At 43.2% G+C, this 16,283-nt stretch overlaps 1 long non-coding RNA gene across 1 annotated transcript in view; it reads right to left on the reverse strand.

Moving 5' to 3' along the window:
• Positions 1–4,797: 4,797 nt before the first annotated feature.
• LOC308494318 overlaps positions 4,798–16,283 on the reverse strand; it is a 53,074-nt gene continuing 41,588 nt past the window's right edge. The window contains exon 3 of the long non-coding RNA XR_013992909.1: positions 4,798–15,278. This is a non-coding gene — a long non-coding RNA (uncharacterized lncRNA). The remainder of the gene's footprint in view (positions 15,279–16,283) is intronic.

Genomic DNA, 16,283 nt, shown 5'->3' on the forward strand with positions numbered 1-16,283 from the left:
TGGTATAGCTCTATATAGAGACATACAGAGCTATAGAGATACATACACATAGACCATTACAGTTATAGCTATGGATACGATACGCAGATACAGGGATGATATAGACACATTGATACAAACACAGATATAGCTATCCTGCCACATTCCCTGAGTCCTTATGGTTTTCGGGAGCACGGCTCGTGTGTGTCGCCAGCTCCCTGCACCTGTGTCTCCTTGGTGAAGGACCTTCTCTGGCTCCCAGCGCCTGCTCTGGCAAAGCACACCGCGTGCCGGAAGTGCCAGGGGATCAAACCTCCCTCCTTGGCTTCAACCCATGGCTGATGGGAGCTGATCTCTCACAGCTGTGGCTCCCTCCTCCCCCGCGGGGAAGGCTGAGGCGTGGGTCCTGCACTGCCTCCCAGAGGCCCTCAGTGGAACGGAGTGCCAGCTCCCACGTTCCAGCAAGTTTGCTGGAAAAAAAACCCACCTTTTTATTAGCTTCTTCCCTTGCCTTCCTTCCCCTTCTCCTCCCATGTCTGGTAATGCTTCCAAAAGCAATGGCCAACAGGTGTCTGGGACCCTACCTTTCAGTAGGCGATGAGTTAGACTGGGCGAGGAGCTCATTTTTTCTACTCAGTTCAGTGTCATCTTCAACAACGAGAGCAGGAAACCACGGTGGGACGACCCAAATCAGTATTTGAGCAGCCTCTACTTGGAGAAAAGAAGAACGAGCATGAAAAGTGTGGCAGCCCCGTGACGTGTAGTAGGGCTTGGTCTGAGTCTACACACATTTGCTGGTTTGAGAAAACAAAACAGCCAAAACAAAGCAAGTAAATATAACGTGAGCTGCTGAATTAGAGATCTGTAATCATTTCAGGCTGGATGCAATGAGGTTGGAAACCAGCCTCAGCGGTTCCCATGTCTGGAGCATTCAAACTGACATGAATTGGGGATTCCCGGGGTGTAATCCTTTCTGAAGTTCCTAAATAATGGTTTGGGGCTCCGGCTGTAATACGCCAGAGGCAGCTTAACAGAGGGCGGGTAAATGACCCTCTCTCTCCTCATGACACGACGTACTCACACAGATCGTAAGTCCTGTAATGTGTGAAATGTTCCTAGAGATTAAGTGCTTAGAAAGGAAGTGGCTACAAATTGAGATGAAACGCACGTTACATTCTCTGGTCTTTCTCAAGTGGTATTTGGAAGGATCCCGAGAGCATTTCTACTTTCAAGCTCCGGAGCTTCTTTCAGGCTTATCTAGTCACGCGGTGTGTAGGGGTTTTTCAGGACTTCTTCTTCAAGAATGATTTCAGAGGTCGAGACTTCACCTGTGTGCCAGTGTGGGTACCATCATCGTTATTCATCGGAGTCACCTGATTCCATGAAAACCTAGTCAAAATGATTAATTAGCTTTACTCTTTGCCACCATGAGGGTATGATGTTGAAATAATTAAAGTGTTTTGCTTATACTTCTTTGTTATGGAAAGTTTCTCAGTGCATACATGGGATGTATGCAGATATAAGCAATGATGATGATGAGTACTGTTTTATTTGTAACAAAAGCTATCGATCTCTCTAATGCTAGAGAACAGTGTTTTGATTTTCTCGGATGTAATGTAGCTTAACTCAAGGTTTGTTTTGTTTTTTAAATATATTTTCTCAAGACACCTGTGGAGAACAAGCAACCTTCCAGAGGCCGCTGGAGAACGATGCCAAGTAATTATGTGTGGAAACCTGAAGCGTTGTTCTCACTGCTTCCAGCTCTCTTTATGCTAATGTCACCCGTTTCCACAGGATGTGAGCTATTCAGTCTGCTCTGCAGACGCTGGGCTTGGCGACAGGACTTGGCCGGGCTGGGCTCAACTCACCTGTATGACCGTGTGTGACCTTTCAAATATTTGTTGTTGTTGTTGGCTGGGTGTGGGGATGACTTTTTTTTTCTTCTTAGCATTTCTGTGACAAATGCTCCCTAACAGATGCCTTAACCATGGCTTGCCCACATAGTTCGACCACATCTTGCACGAGAGCCATTTGGCTAAAAGCGTAAGAGTTCCAACAAGATAACTGTCTGGCCCAAATCCAGGTGCTGGCACACAACCCCACCCACTGTGAAGGGAGCTCCATTATCCACTGTGCCCTCCTGATCCAACACAGGTGATTTCTTACACAAAAGTCCGTGACCTACATTTCGGACATGTTGGGCCAAAGGACAGCCGCTGTGTTGGAGACAAGAGAAAATGCAGCAGAGGGAGCAGGAGACAAAAGCAGTGAAAACCAGTAACTTCTAAGGCTGGGAGAGCAACACAGAGAGGTTGGAGAGATCTGCCTGTCACTCTGTTCGCCATGATTCTCTGATATTTGGGTCCAACTTCTTCCAGTGAAACCTGTGCGGACAATTCCATATGAATTACCTCTTCAGCACGTAGCCTCTTCACAGAGACACTGTGTCGCGCAGGGGACCCTGCTCGCTGCGCCATTTGTCGTGCAGGGTGGCAGGCAGGGTCTCAGCTCCCACTCCCCACATAAGAATGCAGGACACGGTGAGGCCAAAAAGGAACACCCATGGAGCCATAAGTAGGGGAGTCAAACCAATATATTCTCGCTGGCGGCTGGGCTGGAGACACAGGAAGCAGGATCTACATAATCTGCCTAACAGCAGTCCGCGCTTGCCAGCCCCCATCTTCTTGCCAGCCCCCATTCCATTCCTGCTAGCGTAGCCACAACCGTTATATTAGTGGCCAATGGCTTACGGGTTACAGCTGACGGCCAACTAGCCACAGCTGATGGCTTCTGATCACAGTTGATGGCCATTTACTACCCGAGCCAGCACCTTTCTATCTGAGGCCGAGAGCCTGGAAACTGTTTTTTTTGGGGTTTTGTCCCCACACACTGTAGGTTCCTTATTTTCATGCATCTCATTGTTTGCGGTAAATGGAGTGATGTTCTGGTTTTAAAGCTGGGAAAACCTTATTCCCACGCTTGTCAACAAGAGACCTTTCTGTCAAGGGGCCATGGCTCTCTCTATATCATTGTTATTCCTGGAAAACATCTAGATTGTGAGTTCAAAACCCCACTCCTGTTGCTCTGGCGAGAGGCTGGGCATTATGTGTACTTTTGTTGTCATGGTGAATGATGGTTTTATGACATCTGAACACCCCGTCGTGCCAGGCTTTGTATTCTGTGCCTGGGGCACAAAGACACCGACTCCCTTTCCCAGGGAATCTGGTTGCACATACAGACGTATACAAGATCGTTTCCATGAAGGGCATTAAATGCTTGTACCCACTGGGAGCGCGGGACTCTAGAAGAGGGGCACAGCAGCAGCTTTGTTGGAATTCACGAGTTTTAAACAACTGGTTTGCAACGTCTCTTTATGAATCAGTCATTCATTGTAGCGCATTTATACCGGCTTTCTGAGCGTGAACCAGAAGTACAAATTACACAGCAGAAGCTCCAGGCATTCCTCCTGGGATGGACCCTTGGATGTGCTTCGGAGGTGAGGAGACCCTAACAAAGAAAAGAGAGAGGGTAGACCAAAACGCTGAAAAATCCTGCTGGCCTGAGTCCCGTCGCCACATCACACGGGTGTGTTAATTGTCATGAATTCCTCATGTATTAGGAATGCACATTCAAACAAATCCCGAAACTCAATCAAGTCAGACATGCATTGGTTGGTCATCATCACACATTTACAATAACGCATGCCACCAAAGAGTCTTCCCCAACCGTGCAGAAATGAAAGTCAAGATTCAAACGGAAGTGGAAGACAGAGTAGAAGGACAACATTAGTATTAATAGCATTTAAACTACTGAGCTAAAATAGGATCATTTTCCATTTAAAATGAAATTTAATAATATATAGTAACGCATACACCAGTGGCGCGTAAGTATAAACGACAAAAGATGGTGAGGCTCCGTCTCTGTGACATGTCCCAACGTCAGCATATTCCCAAATGGACTTTATAAGCCTGGGTTCTGTTATCACGTGTTTGGGTTCTAGGCCGATCTTAGTGAAAACCTCAGCGGGACATATTTTAACACTTTCTAGACCAATATGCCTTGTTGCTCATGGAAAGGGATTTCTCACAGGTGAAGATAAGGTTTGAATTGTGTAACGTCGTTGAAAAACAAACCCAGGCAGTTTATTTTTTTCACTTTATATTCCATACACACACGCACTTTTACCTCACACTTATTTAAAGTTTTTAATTTATTTTTTATTTATTGGGGGGACATTTGTCAGTAAAATTACCTAGATTTCAGGTGTACAATTCTGTATTAACTCATCTATCAATCCCATTGTAAAGTTTTTTAAAGATTGCAAAGCAGAATGTGTACTGCCAGCTGCTTCACACTTTTCACATGTCAGTAGTGACAGGAAATAATCACAATGCTTACTTAATTTGTGTAACGCCCAGTGCTCTGAAGAGTGTGTATATATATATATATATATATATATATATATATATAATATATAATTAAATGATATATGATATGTAATACATAATATATAATATATAATATGTAATAATACGTAATACGTAATACGTAATACATAATAAATATATAATATATAATTAAATGATATAGGATATGTAATACATAATATATATTATGTATAATATATAATACATACTATATAATAGTATGTATTATAGTAATTAATATTATTTATTAATATACAGAGGGTGACAAAAATGTATATACATTTTTTAAAAGGAAAAACTATTAAAATTGTAATGCTCAATATATATTGATAACAAGAGATGAACACAAGTCACGTGTATACAATTTTTTGGCACCCCAGTATATGCATTTATAGTAAATGTCTAAAAAAAGCTCTTGCTTGCAAGGAATACGCTTGCATATTATCTAATGGTATTGATATAAGTCTGCCTAGAAGACAACTTTTAATGTTGCAAATTTGGAAGTCACTTGCAATTACAATCTCTGGAAAAAATTCACTCAACCCTTTCATACATGGTAAATTGTAATTTTCCTAATCTAGACAGAATGTTCACATCCTTCCTTGTTTACTCAACATTGTAGGCACCCTTTGGAGAGAACACTTCCCCTCCCCCTGCGCCCCGGCTGGGGATCCCCATTTCCTTATCTTCACGCCTCGTGCAGATCCCTCCTACTGATGTGGTTGGAAGTAGTGCCTTCGTTCCAAGGAAGAGAATAGTGCCAACTGTTAGGACAACAGATCTGAGATTAAGTTACAAAACATCATGACTTGTATTTTGTTGGTCTTCTCTTTCGGGTTCTTCTCACTAGCTTGTTTTAATGACGTCATTTCTGAGCGGCCCCAGGTAGACGAGGAACTGAGGGCAGCTTCTGGCCAAGAGCCAGCAAAAACAAAGGCCTTTTGGCCAACAGCACATGGGAACTAAATCCCGACACCCTTCCGGTAACCATGAGAGCCTGGGAGAGAGGCCAGCTAGGCTTGAGACTGTATCCCAGGTGACTGCAGCCTCATGACAAACCCTGGGCCAGGGGACCCAGCTCTGCTGTGCCACAATTCCTGACCCACAGACATGCACTTGTTTCCAGCCATTACATTTGGGGATAATTTGTTATGCAGCAACAGGTAACTGATATCTTCGCTATACGACACCTCTGACCGTAAAACTTCACAAAATCTCCTTGACTAAATCCATCATCAGTAAATAGAAATCACTGTGTCCCATCTCTCGCTATATTTCTCTTGGAAATAATTCACTAGTTATTTATTAGATATTGGTTGAAAGGGCATTAGTTATAGATTAAGCATAGGTCAGTTCCTGGAAATACTAAGATTAATATATGTGATCCATGATGGTTGTTTAAATGTCTCCGATGGTGACTTTTGGCAGAACTCGTTTCAAGTCTGAAAGTCACCACTAATTTTTGATATGATGTTGAGCAGGCAACTGGGGCTCTTTGAGCCTGTCTTACTAACAAAATGGAAATGACAAAACCTACCGTGGAGCATTTTTATGAGACTAAAATAATGTCTACGGGAGACCTGAAATCTAGAGGGACGTTAATTCACCACAAGTAGTATTATTATGCCCCCAGTCACCAAGGAGCACTTAATTCAATAAAAAAGGCAGAAATGATTATGGAAACATATGGTAGGTGGTTTAATAGAAGTGGATTCAGTGTACAATGGGGATACAGCTAAGGAGCAACCCCTCCTTCCTCTAAATATTAAGAACACCTTTATTTGATTGCCTCGGAAGAGGAGAAAGGGAAAAATGGATAGGACTACAATTTCTTTCCCCTTTAGCAAGGCTTCACTGGCTAGCTCTGAAGTGCGGCCAGCCTTATCAATGATACTTGGGTTTTCGTAAGTCGACTTAGAGGAAGAGAACATATGTGTTTGGTCTGTAAGTCAACTGCCAGCAACGCAAAGAATTTATCTGAAACACACAGACACACACTCCTTCGCTAATGATTGGCTGTCCTTAATTTACCGTACAGTGTTGTCTGACAAGACGTGCCAGCTCTGCCTGGTATGAAAAGCTTCATTAAACGTTTCTTCAGTCCAGCTTTCAGGACATGAGAATTTAGATAAGGCATCATTCAGTACCTCATGAAGATGTCTTATGGCAAACCGCTTTGTCTTGATGCTCAATTAACGTTTGTTGAGCGGCATTTCTCGATTTCACTGGGCAGTGTGAATTACTCACCTTCCAGCTCCTTCCCACCACGTAGTTATCCAGATATTTACCTTTGCAGCTGAACCCATTACAAGGGGAGAAATTTAACTTGGTTTTTTCTTTTTCTGACTGGCTGCCTTATATCAATACCACGCTACTTCAGTGGGCTGAGGGGAAGCCATTACAACTCGCAAACAACACAGGTAGAGCCAGAAGCTTCTTGCTTGTGGGGTTGGAAATATGGGGAGCAGCTGGGAACGTGTCAGAAGGCCACAGGTGCCCGTTTGGAAGGGCTCACTTCAAAACTATGCGTCATCCGCGAGCTCATCTGGGTGGTGAAAAACATAGTGGAGCACAACGGAATGACCTTCTTCAGCCAGCTAATAACTGTTCAAGGAATGGAGTGAGACAGTCACCATTTTGCAGCCATCCCATCGCCATCAATAGCTACTGGCTGCCAAACGCGTTTGATGGTAAAGATGACAGAAACATAGCCTCCAACCAGCTCACTGGTTTCTTATTAATGTCACACATTTCTTATAACTTGCATAGGGAAAATCTGTAACTGTATGGCAGAAAACAGCATGGAAATACCACCGAACCAAGTGACGGAGTTTCACATCACTGAAAACAGGAGAAAGGGACGCCTGCCATGCAGGCTTCCTGATGTGAGGTTCTGGCGAGCACACAGCGTTCCTGAGGTGGCTTTCTTGCCCCAAACAAATAAACGGAGTCATGGGGACTCAGATAAACACGCGTTGAAGGGCATTCAACAACATAATCTCACTGACGTGGCCAAACCAATATCCTAACATACAACAAGAGGTGCGAGGACTAGTCCAGATGGAAGGCAATGAAACACACGTAACCAGTACGTGGTGGTGACTGGATCCTGGAAAAGGAGAAACAGATAGAAAGAAAATGAGAGAGACAATGGGCCGAGGCTGACTAGGGCTGCGAGTCAGGTGACGGTCTTATACCACTGTGCCCACTTCCCCTAACTGAGCCAGGTGTATGCAGTCTTTACCCTCTGGAAATACGCACCAAAACATTTAGGGCTATGTGGATGTGATATCTGATATCAAAAATTGTGTATGTATTTTGTGTACAATGGTGTATGTATATGTGTTGTGTGTGTGCGTGCATGAAAACACATGGGAGAGAATAGGTAGGTAGGTAGATAGATAGGTAACAGATAACTAGATAAATTAATACATAGACAGATAACAGATGATAGAAGATAGATAGAAAGATAGATAGATAGATAGACAGACAGACAGACAGACAGACAAACAGACAGACAGGATACAGCAATCCAATGTGGAAAACTTTTAACATATCTGGATTCTGGGTAAATGTTTCCAGTTAATTTTGAACTATACTTAGACATTTTCTGTATCCTTCAAAATATATCAAAATAAAAAGTGACCAAAAAATCAAAGAGAAAGTGCGATAAGGATTGAGATAAATAAAAAATAAACCTAAAAATTGTCTATCTCTGTGTGACTGATACGTTGATCTTGAGTTCCTCCTGACCAAATTTTCCGATGCATTGACTTTAGTGGTGGACCTTGCTTTCTAAGAGATTTGTCATCTGACAAACCAGGCCATCAGACACAAAAGTCAGTCTCTAAAACAGGAGAAACAAAGCACAAGAAATGAGGGTAAACATTTTACAAGATGACAGCAGATTACTTTGTAAGACGAAGTGCCGTGAAACTTACCTTAACCAGGAAGCTGTCCCATAATATTCTGGCTTCTCAAGCTGTGTGGGAGTCTCCCGTTGGCACCTGCATAACGCCTGGGGTGCCTGGACTTCTGAACAGCGGCTGCAAAATTTCTGGGGTGCTCCGTGCCAAGTGTACAAGCTGGGAAGTATCCTGCATTTCTAGTCTACTTTGAATGATACATGTTTCAGGATGTGCTTATTTACATATGGTGAACGGTAACGTAACGTGTAAGCTTCATTCCATGGGTCGTCCAAGTTTTATGTAAAAGGTTCACATACAATATGTTAGCCAACAAAATATGAAAAAAAATAAGTAATTCACACTTGGCTTCCAGTGACAGACTCCAAGTTCAATTATACATATACAACTTGCTTTAACTGTTCAATGTCATTACTGATTTTTCAGAAATGGAATCAACATGACTTACATGTTTGAGGAATTCTGGCCCCAAATCCTTGGTGCCAATTACCTGTCTCCACAGGGAAAAATGCATCATTTACTCCCCTCGTCCGAGGGGAAGCAGAAAGACTAGGGCCAGAAAATGGGTTTGAATAAAACAAATGACCACTGCGTTTCTCATTTGTATTCCTGAATGGGTTTTAAGAATATTAGAAGTGAATTTCTGTCCGCTCAGTGTAAAGAGTGGATGTCATGCTATTTGGTGATAAATGACCATGCTACATGACACTTTGTCCAGAATGGTTTCTTCTTCTGTCCTGCAAAGAAACACAGAAGCTCGTGTCTCCTTGAAGCCCTGGGTCTTAGATGGTAAGTGAGCAGAGACTGTTTGGCCAAGAGGATTCGAAGTCAAGCACGGCCTCATTCTCCTCAGGCTTCTGAAATGCCGCCACTAGTCCCCTCAGGTGGACAACAATGTCACAGAAGGGCTGTCCGTTCCGGCAGCCCTTGGGGAGAACCAGAAGGGTAACTACGGCACGCGTTTCAGAATTTCAGTTTGGAAAGCAAAAGTGGAGGACACGGTTCTTCTCCCAGCTAGCAAGTGACCGGTTGTCTCTCGAGTCCAGAGGCCATCGGGTTAGAAGTCAAACCTCATTCCTGGGAAGTCACGCACGGGTTGCCCACCAGAGCGGGTGGTCCTCACACGAGGGGCACTCCACGAGGACTTCACTTTCCTCACCGCTGGTTCCGTCCACTCGCTGAGACTGTCGGGTGCCGACACATCAATGAAGCCTAAAATACAACACTGACCTGTGTCAAGGTGGGTCATCTGTCCACCTGGCCCTGCTCACTGCATCACTATTCCCACCCCCGGCTCCATTCTGTGCAGTGGGGCCTGTTACTTTGAAAAGTAACAAGTCAGGGAATCGCTTCCTTTTCTGAGTTGTGACCCGACTGCGCATGAAAGCCCTACCTCAGTCACACCCCGTGCTCGCCGACCAAGTTCGTTATCCCAGAAACTGACCGTGAACATGAGAAGGACCTTCAACACGGCTGCTCAATTCGTCCCGGGCTGGGCTGAACAGCTTCTATGCTTCCCACAAACCAGGAGTGACACCACGAACCTCTCTCTCACTGTATTTTTGGACAACGGGAGATAGTCTCCATGATGTTCTTTGCGTCTTGGCTCTTTCTTTAGGACGTTATGACTATGGACTTTTTCATCTAAAATATGGGTAATGCTGAGATGGCGTAATGGAGAAGTGCTTATTTCATCCTTCACTTAAGTGTAGTATTCTGGGAGACTTCAAGAGCTCAGAATTCTTTACTCTTAAGAGAATACCCACGAGGAGACACACAGTCCATAACAACAGACACGAGCAGTATCCATTTCCTGGTGTAGAAAGAATGGAGACTTTCCAACAAGAGGCAGTGTCTTCCTACGCCTGCCGGTTTCATTCCTGGTCCTGTCCTTACCTGGAGCAGCCGGAAGCATCCTCCGGCCGCCAGTAGAATGGGGAGTGCTAAGCGACTTTTCACACTTCCCCAGATGCGAATGCTTTCAACACTCAAAGCCTGCACCTTTGGGGCTATTGTTTTGTGCAAGGAACTGGAGTCACGAGATTTGTGTTCCTGTCTTTCGTTTCAGGAACCATAAATCTCGAGCGAGTTAAAAATGCTTGTGTGGAGATTTCACGAGCGGCTGGTGTTCTGGGGTCTGTTTGCTCCCTCAGATGTCTGTGTGCCGTAGCTCACAAAGGTATTCGAGGAGTGTTACAAGTCACACTTGTAACAGCAGTTTCCTCTAGGATAACTCTGTGAAACGACAATGTTTGTGGCTCCTGGCCCCTCCAGGCGGCCTCAGGTTAAACATTCTGCAAACACATCCGTGTGAATTCAAGTGTGCATGTAATTTTCCTGTCCATTTTAGCAAAACATCTCTGTTTTCTATCACTCATAACTTCAGTTAAAAAATGCCTTTTTGGGGGGGAAAAAACAACATTGTCAAGGTTTATGCTATTAATATAAATTATCTGAGTTTCCCTAGCTTGGGACTATAAGAACGTCTAGAAAACACATTAGTTGTTTTTTTCTTTTTTAAATGATACTTTCCTTTAGCAGCAATTCAAAGAGAGAAAATAAGGGATTCATCTTCCATTTGGGAGATTATATCCAAATAAGAAAATCTTAATAAAAGAGAATGGAAAACAAAACCAAAACAAAACTTCATTTGTCGTATCAACACCTCCAAAGTGTTTCAAGACCCTCATTCAGGCCTACAAAACTCTGGTGACATTTTATCGGATAAATCCCTTCTCTTTTTGACTTCAGACAGTTACAGAAACCCAAATATCTTTGGTAAGACTAGCTTCCTGAGGGAAACTCTACAGCGGCAAGGGTACATGGAACAACGTCTGTCAGCTGCTGATTTTCGGAATAATCACAACCAAAAGCATCTCGTTTCATGTTGTCCTATTATTTCCAACCATATGCAATGTACCCTCTTTTAATTTTCTTGCAATAATATCGGATGCCTTTTACCTTCCTGGTACTTCTTTTTCTGCAGTCTTGGGTTGAAGGTTATGGCCCCACAAGACGATGGGCACAAAAAACCCTGCAAAGATCAGAGTGAAATTTGTGGCTTTGAGTGGCAAAGCTGAAAGAACTCTCCTTCGGTTCAGAGAAGAAATATTGGTCTCGAAATCAAAGCATTTCTTCCAAGACAAGGGGGCTTCAGAAAGTTTTTTTTTTTTTGAATTCCTAATTTGCTTTTAAATGTCGAAGCAAATCCCAGAGAATGCAAACATTATAGCTTTCACCCCAGAGTGACAGAAACGCACAATGAGACAAGTGCCTCCCCATGCACGGGGGGATGAATTTTAACAGAGACCAGTAGGATGAAGGGATGTTTTGAACGTTACCTGCTGGTGGGCAGGTGAATGTCTTTTCCCAGGAAGCAGATGAGACTTCAAGATAGATTTAGGCATCCTTTTCTCCCATGGAACTCTTGCCAGCGGCCATCTCTGTCTTCCTCCAAAAGAAAAAGTATTTGTGTAGGAAATGGCTGTAGGACAGTAGGAATGGCCTTTAGACAGAGGGATGGAGGCGATCTTTGGACTCTCTGGGGCCCCACTGAGGTCAGGAACTTTCGAACAAGAGAGATATGGGGGCTACCAGGCCCTCCCAAGTCAGCTGAAATGAACCATGGGGAAGCTCAGGGAAATGGAGACTTCCTCAAGAGGAACAAGACTGAAAATCCATTTCCCTCCAGGAAGTGAGAGCCGTGCATTGGCACAAGGGGGCGTGAGGGGCTGAGCCGCCGCCAGATACAGAGGAAAAGAAACACGTGTGTGGGCTTGGATCTTCGCTTCCACGTCACTAGCAATGCACGCTATCAAGAGCAAACGAATTAATCTCTCTAGAGTTCGTTTCCTCGCAGCAAAGCGGGGATACAGTCACCCCTACATGTTAAGGTCGTTGCTAGGGTTTGACCCAAGTGCAAAGCAAATGACAAGTGGCAAGCACTCAATAAGTTGTAGTTACTATTACGGCAGCGATCATCCTGTTAGAAAAACAAGCCTGGGATGCAGGTCATTCACCATGATCATTGTGCCCACATTTAACTAGATGAGAATAGTCTGCGCCCATCCTCTCTCCCTAGGACTAGTAGCACATGCCGCCATTCCAGCAAAACTAAACGACACACGCGACGAACCATTCCAACCCATTTCCGGGACTCTTGTTAACTTCAGAGCCATGATTTTACAGTGGCAGCTGCAAAGCTCACGGAGATACATGGTGAGCCATTCCTAGCTCCCCGTGACTTCTGAAATGGAGAAACCCCTGCAACACCCACTTGTGTAAGAGAATGGGATTTGGGGTAAAAGGCAGTTTCATTCTGTGGCTCTCCTGACTGATCTCTTCCAGCCAAGCGTGGAGCAGATGGAAAGTGTCACGGGGCTGTGTGATGGGACATTCCAGGACCAGCTGCCTAGATGGTTTAAACGACATGCCACAGACGCAGTGGACTACATTCCTTGTTCCAGGTATGGCCCATGGACCAGCATGTCCACACCCCCTGGGACACGGTGAGAGACTCACACTCTCAGGCTCCAACCAGCCTGTGTGTGAGCCCCTGTATTTTAGCAAGTCTCCTCCGATGCCTGACAGACACATTACAGTTAGACCAACTTCCAGGTTAAAATTTTAACACTTGCATTACACAAAGCGGGAGAAATAATTCTGAGTAGTGTCTGTTAGTCAAGTTCATTTTTATGTAATATTACACAAATAGAGAAATTACATACAATCATAGGCACTGGTAGAGACGAACAATTTTAGAATGAAAGGAGGAAGTAAAATCCTATGGCACGTCACCTGAATATCATGTAAAAGTGACATCTATGCTCCATAAATATTAGTTTTTGTTTGAAATTATATTGTTTCCAGAAATCGATAAAGTGAAGGCCACAGTCCTGAGAGTAGAGTATCGGTGCTTTTTTCCGTTGTGTCAAAAACATAGGTGTAAAAAAAACATATTTTTATACTGCAGACGTCCATCTTGTCACCAAGCCTCGACAATGAGTTATAACCTTCCTGAAAAACTTCGGGTCCATCTTCCAGTTTCGGATAATTAAAATGGTTTGCAAAGAAATCATTCCCGCTTCCAAAATATAAACTCTTTTCCACTGATCGCATGAGAGTTACTCCGTGGTAGTCACGCTGACCTACCTAACAAGTCATCTGCTAAGATGTTCAGAGAGTAATGCTTACAGAACCCACAACGGTGACCACATTGCACGGGCATCATTGTGTGTACCTGTCTTGTTCCCGGAGCAGACAGGGGATGTGTCTTCTATATGTTTATTCATCCCCAGCATTCATCACTGCCCAGCATGTTGTGGCTGCCCCATTAACGTTATTAAACCAAGGAATGGTTGTGGCAAACCTTATGTGCTCGTCTGTCCCTGCCATACTTGTGGTAACGGCCTGGAACAGGGCATACGTCACTTCCTATCAGGTGCTTAAAAATAGGAAGTTTTCTACGTGAATTCAGTTTGTCATCTTTTGCCTTCATTTATATGACTTTTTATGCGTTGTTTGTTGCATTCACTTAAATCTGATATTGGGTGCTGTGCTACCTTCCCGGAATCTGAACGCCTATGAGCGACTTTGGCAAAGAGCGTGGTGATGATGACAAGCTTTGAGAGGAGAGAGAGTTGCCAGGCTATTGTCTACCTCTAGACCACCAGAATGGCCCCCATGAGCTCAGGTAGTTGGAAGTCCTGGCCTGCCCCCAGGTCGCAGTGCTGGCTGGAACCCTGGCCATTGAGAACCAATTGCTAACCAGCAGTTTCCTTATGTCCTGACCTTCAAGTTCATTGCAAAGTCAGTTTGCAACAAACACCCTGTTCCATTTTATATTCAGAGTAACATATTTCTGGGCAATCAAGTATTGAAACTAGTAATGGGTGTTTTTCACGCTCACTTTCTTTTCCTGGAAGAAATACATAATTTGTTTTTTGAGGATTTTGACATTGCTTCATAACCTTTGATAGCCTTTACTTTTTATAGTTTTTTTTTTAAATCCCATGTCTTTTAAAGTTTATTTTTAAATAATTTTACCTTTCACCCTTGATAATTTGGGAGCATTTAACATGGCAACCACGAGAGAAAGAAAACCGAGACCCTGACTTTCTGATAAATCTGGAATTCATTTGTGAGCTTTTAAATAAATTTCACATATTTCTCACCTGAAATGTCAGTATTTGCCTGTAAAATTAAAACTAAATGGCAGCGCTGTTTTACTTAGGGAAAAAAAAATAGAATGTAAAACTGTTCATGGCAAATATTGACAATACAAATAACACCTATTCCATTTAAGACTGTTTTTAAAGATGTATACATAGGATGTTAAAAATAGAGAAAGGAACCAAATGATTCTAGTCCAATTAGATGTTTGCTGAGTTAAATACAGAAAAGAATCTTCTACAGTCACTCCACTCACCGGTAGGTATTTCAACGGAACCAGATAAATGAGTGAGTCAGACGTTTGACTGGTGGGTTCTGGAGAAACGTCCCCAGCTGTGGTTTCTGGGGCCATCAAAGCACTGAGACCTACACAGTGTAACGAGTGTGCAGGGTTCATTTAACGAGGCGGGAACATCTCTGGGGACACTGACATTTCGAAAACCCTTTGGTTACTGTGATCAAGTAGCCAGTTAAGGCTTTAGCTCATTTTCCCCCTTGGAAGCTGGTCAAATTCCCTCTGTGTATGTGATGTCCATCGCTCCCCCCCAACACCCCAAATATACCGGAGGACAAACTCCCAGGTGACCACTGGACATCTATCTCGCTGATATGAACTTGAGTTGGAGTCAGCTGACCTGACGCAGATTCCAATTTTGAGTCAATTTGGGTCAATCTGGTAACTGCTCTGTAGCTTTGTTCTCTTTCTGTGAATTAAGACACACATCCTTACCCCGTGAAAACAGCCCGAAGGTAATGGAATGGTATGCAGAAAGTTCTGAAAAGAAAAACCAAAAACAAAACAACTTGTCAGTGTACAATTCTACATACAGTGAAAATATCATTAAAAACGACGGAAGACATTTATATAACTTACCACTATGCTGTATACCTGAAACTAATATAAAATAATACTGAATGTCAATGGTAACTGAAAAACAAAAGTTAAAAATATGGTGGGGGGGAAATAGAGACTTTTTAAGACACACAAGAGCTGAGAACTTTGTCTGCAGCAGACCTGCCCTTCAAGAAATATTAGACAAACTTCTTCAGGCTCCATGGAAAGGATACATGAAGGAAACCCGAATCCTTACAAGGTGAAGGGTGAGAATGGTGACTCTGTGCAAATATAAAAGGCTTTTCTTGTTTTTAAATTTCTTTCAAAGATAATTAACAGTCTAAAGCAAAATTTAATACCACGCGATGGGTATATACTGTTGGCACTTCTTATAATATACATGGCTTTACTATTTTTTGAAGATATCACAGATGCATTGTAAACACTAGAGTAACCGCGGCAAAGTATTTTTAATTAAAATGTTAATTAAGATATTTAATTAAGTAAAATATTAATTAAAAGAGGTATGTCTAAGAATCCTATGGTAGAGATAAACGGGATTCCACAAAATGGATTTTTATCTTGTACATGTACCCAAAATGTATACCTTTCTTTATCTTAAGTACTACTTATAATTTTAATGCAAATAACAAGATGCCCAAACCCGACCGTGAGAATCTTCCTAAGATTTCTGCGGAGATTAAAGGCACACGCTGACTTCACTGAAGTTAAAAATCTATGAATGATCTCTTCTTAAATTTGCTGACTGGCTTCTTAAAAATGCCAAGTGTAATATAATGCAGCACGCCCTGCCTAACTGTAGAGCTGTGGTGGCACCCGGACTGTCTCCCCATCTCCCACACGCCCTCCACAGCCCCACCTTACCCATTATGACATCACACCCAGCATGGGGGTGGGTCCTGATTTCCACGGCAACCACCAACC

This window comes from Rhinolophus hipposideros, assembly GCF_964194185.1.
Source record: "Rhinolophus hipposideros genome assembly, chromosome: X".
NCBI lineage: Eukaryota > Metazoa > Chordata > Mammalia > Chiroptera > Rhinolophidae > Rhinolophus > Rhinolophus hipposideros.